This window comes from Monopterus albus, unplaced genomic scaffold, assembly GCF_001952655.1.
Source record: "Monopterus albus unplaced genomic scaffold, M_albus_1.0 scaffold242.1, whole genome shotgun sequence".
Taxonomy (NCBI): Eukaryota; Metazoa; Chordata; class Actinopteri; order Synbranchiformes; family Synbranchidae; genus Monopterus; species Monopterus albus.
This window is the reverse complement of record NW_018128122.1, coordinates 1-6,311: the sequence shown is the minus strand read 5'-3', so window position 1 is coordinate 6,311 and position 6,311 is coordinate 1.

The window sequence follows — 6,311 nt, the reverse complement described above, 5'->3', positions numbered from 1 at the left end:
GCTGCGGCCGGGGTGAGAATCAGGGTTGCGTCAGGAAGGACTTTCGCCGAAAAACACGTGCCAAATGTCAACAAGCCGGTCGTCAGTGTGACTGTCTTTATTATCATTTACTATATCTGTATTTTGTCTTCTTTTTGTATCTATTAATTGTATGAAACTGTATAATCCATCAGAGCCTTGAGTAAGTGAAGATGTGCCAGCATGTGCTTGTTTGCATGTGTTCATTACCTGAGAGTACAGGTGCAGTCCTTTTTGGCTCCAAAGTCTGGAAGGACACATTTTCATAAATATTTCCTGAACTTTCTATCTCTCTTCTCCTGTTACTGTGATTACTAGAGGGTCTCTTTACATTGGCATCGACAACCAACTGTGGATCCATGATGCTATGTTGCAGAATCTTCTGAGCTTTACACTTAAAACACTGATCTCAAATCTGTCTCTGAACAAACACATAAATCAAATAAAAAAGGAACGAAACAAAGAGAGTCAGACAGATTATTAGGTAGACAAATCATTCCATGACTCATCAATGATAAAATAGTAATTTTATTATTTCAGCACAAGTAGTAGAACTTAAGCTATTAATTGTAACAAAGGTTAGTACAGGAAAAAATCTTCTGGGTTGCAGTTAGAATATAGATAATAAGGCCTCTGTCAAAAGGGAACTACCACCTCTACTCTGGTTTAAGTGGTCTTTCACAATATTTAGCTCAATATCCTGATACAGACAGTGGTACAGTGTAGGTTATTCTGTGCAGTGCTTTCACTTTTTAGGACTATTGTACATATTGATAAACTGGAAAAATTTTAATTATTCGTAGTATAAACATAAGATATGTATATACAGTAAATAAGTCATTACATCAAGATCCCCTCTCTGAAATAAAACATCAAACCTAATCACATAAAGCCATAGGACTGTGAAACAATACATTTCATGCAAAATGTGAATTTGTACATTCAGACCCATAGACCCACTGTCATTTCATAGATCCATTAATTTTGATCAGTACATGATAAGTCATTCCAGTTGTCTTCATTGTCATGGAACCTTATTTCTACACATTCTTCATTTGTGTGGTTATAGTTGTTGGGCTCCCCAGGGCCCCAGTAACTGAACCCACAAAATAAAAAAATTGCACGAAGAACATAACGCAAGAAGCATTTGATGGACAGAAACAAGCTAAAAGTGCAAATGTAACAGGTTCCTTATTTTCCATTACAGATTCATTTATTAATCTGGCATAAAAATTTGAAAGAAACTTTGGGTATGTGCTGTCAGATAATGAAACTTTATTTCTGCTGTTTCAAAATTACTGACATTCCACCCAACCATGAAATCAGATATATAATGATAAATCCACCCCTGCTGCAATGCTTCACTGGAAGCACTGGGACCTAAATGAAGATAGTTGTGCTAAAGCTAAGCTACCTGCCTCCAAATACTTTGTTAGGAACTTTAAACACGATCCTACTTTTCTAAAACAATCACAAGTCTGCACCAGCCGGTTCCTCTCCTTCCCATTCAGGATCAGACTCTTCTTCATAAACTATGTTTTGAGTCAATCCCAGTTCCCTTATTTCATTGTTCCTCACTTTTCATTCCCTGCTCAACCTGAAAGTTGTTCCAATTCGCCCTTTTGAAGGACATCCCAAAGCTCTTATTCCTGCTCTGAGGAGTGAAAAGGCTTCCTGGAGGATCCATGAGAAAATATACCAGAGAACATCCATCATGACAAATATAATATAATTATAAATGTTGGGGCTGGGGTGTGGTAATGTATGGCCAGGTGTATGGTTTTCGGACCAACACCTACAGCTCCAAAACAAATGTGGGTCCTATTTCCCGACTGCCCTTGTTATCAAATAACAGGACAGCATTAGTTTTGGTTGAAGTTGGTTTTTACTTAACAGAAGGGTTTAAATAACAATACTCAGCCACTTTTTTATATGTCGAACAAAAATAAGACAACAGTAGTGGACTTATTCCTAACAGCACAAAATAGACACGACTGAATATACACGCAAAATTATCCGTGCAAAACCTGGTACAAATATATCAACAGATAACTTTCCAGATACAATATATTCAGACTTCACATTAGAAGCAACTCAAACTCACTCTGGTTTAAGTGGTCTTTCACAATATTTAGCTCAATATCCTGATACAGACAGTGGTACAGCTTAGGTTATTCTGTGCAGTGCGTTTACTTTTTAGGACTATTGTACATATTGATAAACTGGAATAATTTCATTATTCATAGTATAAGCATAAGATATGTTTATACAGTAAATAAGTCATTACATCAAGATCCCCTCTCTGAAATAAAACATCAAACTTAGTCACATAAAGGCATAGGACTGTGAGACAATACATTTCATGCAAAATGTGAATTTGTGCATTCAGACCCATAGACCCACTCTTTTCACAGATCCAGAGGTTTTGATTATTACATGGTGCATCATTCCAGTTGTTTTCATTTTTATGTAACCTTATTTCTGCACAGTCTTCATTTGCGTTGGCATTATTGGGCTCTCCAGGGCCCCAGTAACTGAAACCACAAAGAAATAACATTAAACAAAGAGCACAACCCAAGAAGCACTTGATGGACACCAACAATCTAAAAGTGCACAGGTAACACGTTCCTTATTTTCCATTACAAATTAATTTATTTTTTCTGACATAAAACTCTAAAAGAAACTTCGAGGAGCTGGTATGATGGAAAACAAAAAAGGAGCTTGGAGATGGATTAGAGAAGTGAAGTCAAATAATTAAACTCTTCTTCATACAGTATATCTCTATGTTTTGAGTCAGTCCCAATTTCCTTATTTCATTGTTCCTCACTTTTCATTCCCTGCTCAACCTGAAAGTTGTTCTGATTCACCCTTTTGAAGGACATTCCAAAGCTCTTATTCCTGCTCTGAGGAGTGAAAAGGCTCCCTGGAGGATCCATGAACAAAGATACCAGAGAGCATCCATCATGACAAATATAATATAACTAACTATAAGTAATAAGTATATTTTCAATACCATGGACCTCCAGTCACTGTGTCTAAAATAACGTTTGATGATGATAATGATGATTACTTATAGCATATATGTTACATCTTAACCCTTGTAGGCCATTTAGATTAAAATAACTGGTTGAGGAACAAATTTCCAACATTGCATAAACATGTCTAGGCCCCATGCCAAAGCTGTGACCACATGTTTTCCAAATACAAAGCAGAAATGTGATGTTAATCTTTTTGTTTTAAGTTTACCTCTTCAACCAGTGTGTTTCCTTCTCACTTTCTGTTTCCTGCTGTGATGGGTGGTGTGCTGTGTTAGGGTGTGGAAATTTGTTTTGCAATAACTGACATTATGCTAAATTTGGTGCCCAAATCCTAAATGACTGCTTGGTTTATTATTTTTGTGCTGTTTTATGCCCTGACCAGGTGACCGGTGCTAGTTAGGTGAGTCTCATATAAAACTGAGTAGACAGCTGATGGCTGTGAAGCTTTGTTTGTTTGTGTGTGGTTGGATTTCCCAGGGTTTACTATTGTCCCCATATCAGCTAAATATTATTATATGACTGGACCTTTCTTGCATGGACCCCAGTCTCCAAACCTGCCCCTTCAACCTTTCCAGTGCCACAAAACACTGACTGCCCTTTATATGGCACAACAGTTTTAATAAGTTGTTATAGCACTGGATAATGATCATGTTTAATGTTGCACTGTTCTAGTGCTGGCACAGTTGTATCCTTCCTGATACAAAACAAATGTTCAAAAAGTCCCAGAATGTACTTTTGTATTAAATTAATATGATTTTAATTTTAATTTGTAACATTAGTGTTTTGTGTGATCACTGTTCAAAAATCACTTCTTATAACCTTCACTCAGTGGCAGGCAGGGGTTAATGTACAGACCATATTTTGACAACACTTGCCTGAATAACAGCAAAATAGCTACAGGTAACAGACTGTCATGGAGGGGCAGTACTTCAGCTACGAGCCTATGTCCTGTCCTATTTTCACTTGATTTATCAGACAAAGTCTAAAATCTTAATTAATACATCTCTAAAATGTATTAAAGGTACAGAGGTTTCCCTCATGAACAGGTTCTTAAAAATGTAAAACAGACCAGTAACTAAAGTGTTTTAACTCTCAACTTCATTTAATGAATTGAGTTGACAGCAGTTTATTCATTCAACCCTTCATTTCAAGTCAGAACAACTCATATTTATAAGTTCTAAAAGAGTCTGTGCTGTTTTATGCCCTGACCAGGCGTTGAATTCACTTGAAATGAACAAAACCTACATATTTACATTAAATTAATTTATTAAGAAAATATCTTTAAATTTTTACCAAATTGCTATATAATGTTTCACAGTATAGTGTTAACAAGCTAACTTGATCAATTTCACACATTAGAAGTTAACACTGATAAAGATCAAAACTTGTGTCTCCATATGAGCAACACATTACAGTTTAGCATTTTTGCTAAATTTTAGTGTGGTTGTTCTGGTGCTTTTCTGTGATGATTTATTTATTTTTGTCAGTTTATTTTCCTGTGGCTAAGATTCAGCACTCTCGCTGCTGTGACCCGGGTTCCAGTCAGGGTTGTATCAGGAAGGGCATCCAGTGTAAAACATGTGCCAAATGTCAACATGCGAGTCGTTAGTGTGACGACTGGCTGTGGTGACCCCGAACGGGAAAAGCTGAAAGTGACATTCATTCATTATTTTCATTTTCCAAATAAATACACATTCCTAAATGGCTCATGTACACAAAAATAGGGTGATACTATTACCCTATTTTTGTGCATTGGAGTTTTAATGTCGCCTTTATGTTACTTTTTTATTTTAAGACTAAGTGTTCTTTCTGGCTTTTGACTCCTTACCTGACTCCAAAGTAGAGCTACACAACAATTCCTATATGCCTAGACTGTCTGTTTATGCATAAATGGCAAATAAAAATCTTGAATCTTGAATCATGTGACTCCACTCTCCCCAACTGGGAGGAGATGGTGTTCGCATGTTCTGAACAAAAAGGCTGCTGTTCACCTTTCTATCAAACTCAACATGTTGATTTGCTGCAGTTTGCCGCAGCTGCAGGTTGGTCTTATGTGCTGAATTTAAATAGTAAGGAAACTACGCCCATCTGGCACCAGCTGGTGGACTTTTGGAGCGCACCCAGTATGTCAGCTGTGAAAGTTTGTTGAAGACTTCAGAGTTAAAGCATTCTTAATCAAAGTTAGTGGAAAAAGTGAACAAGTTATAAAGATGTTTATAGCCTTTTGTTTTTCTACCAGTTAAAACTCTTTCGTGCTAAGTCTCAACTTAGTGTGTGTGGTGTAGAAGAGAAAACACCGTAGATTTTCATGCCCTACTTCGCGGATTTTCGCCTATCGCGGGGGTGTCTGGAACCTAACCCCCGCGATAGGTGAGGGATCACTGTATTTATGTAGAGATACTGCTTGCAAACCAATGATGGTAAGATGATGTCATGGGGTAGGACTGGATAAGTCTGACTTCTTCCTACTCCATTCAAGCATGTTCTAGGTATAAGCAAATTGATATTGGATTAGCATTTGTTGGATATGTGTAAAATTATGTGTGTTGATATATCAACTGTCTTTACATGCTTGAAAGAATAAATCAAATCAATCAAATCAAATATAAAGACAAAAGATACATTTGTTCCTCATGAATGAATGAACAGCGTTTGAACAGAGTTCTCCATTTGAATGAGAAGGTATGTTACTGGACCAAAAGTAGGACTAATGTTTCTGTTTGAGGGTAGCAAAGGTACACACTCATCTGTCATGGCTGACTTGGCCCCTCCTTTAGACCAGGTCCAGGTCTCCTTGGTCCATCTGCACAGTGTCTCCACCTGCCACAGTTCTTCTGTAGATTCAAGGTGTCTCATTGTCTCCTCTGTCCTCATGTGATCTCAGACTGACTCCATGATGCTGGATGCTTCAGCGCAGCACAGATACAGTAAGGGATTCAATACTATAGTGCAGCGCCCACCATGCTCCTATCAGAAAGTCCCTAAATGGAGCAAGCAGCATGGACACACCACTCAAGCTGGAAATGCTTATAAAGACTCCTCAGATGAGGAGACTGGAGGCTTGAATAAAATGAAGGTTCAAACTTTGTAATCCAGCAGAGCTTTTTAATGAGTAAGTGAAGATGTGCCAGCATGTGCCTGTTTGCATGTGTTCATTATCTGAGAGTACAGGTAATGAACACATCTTTTTCAGCTCTGCATTCTAGAATGACACATTTTCATAAATAATTCCTGAACTTTCTATCTCCCTTCTCC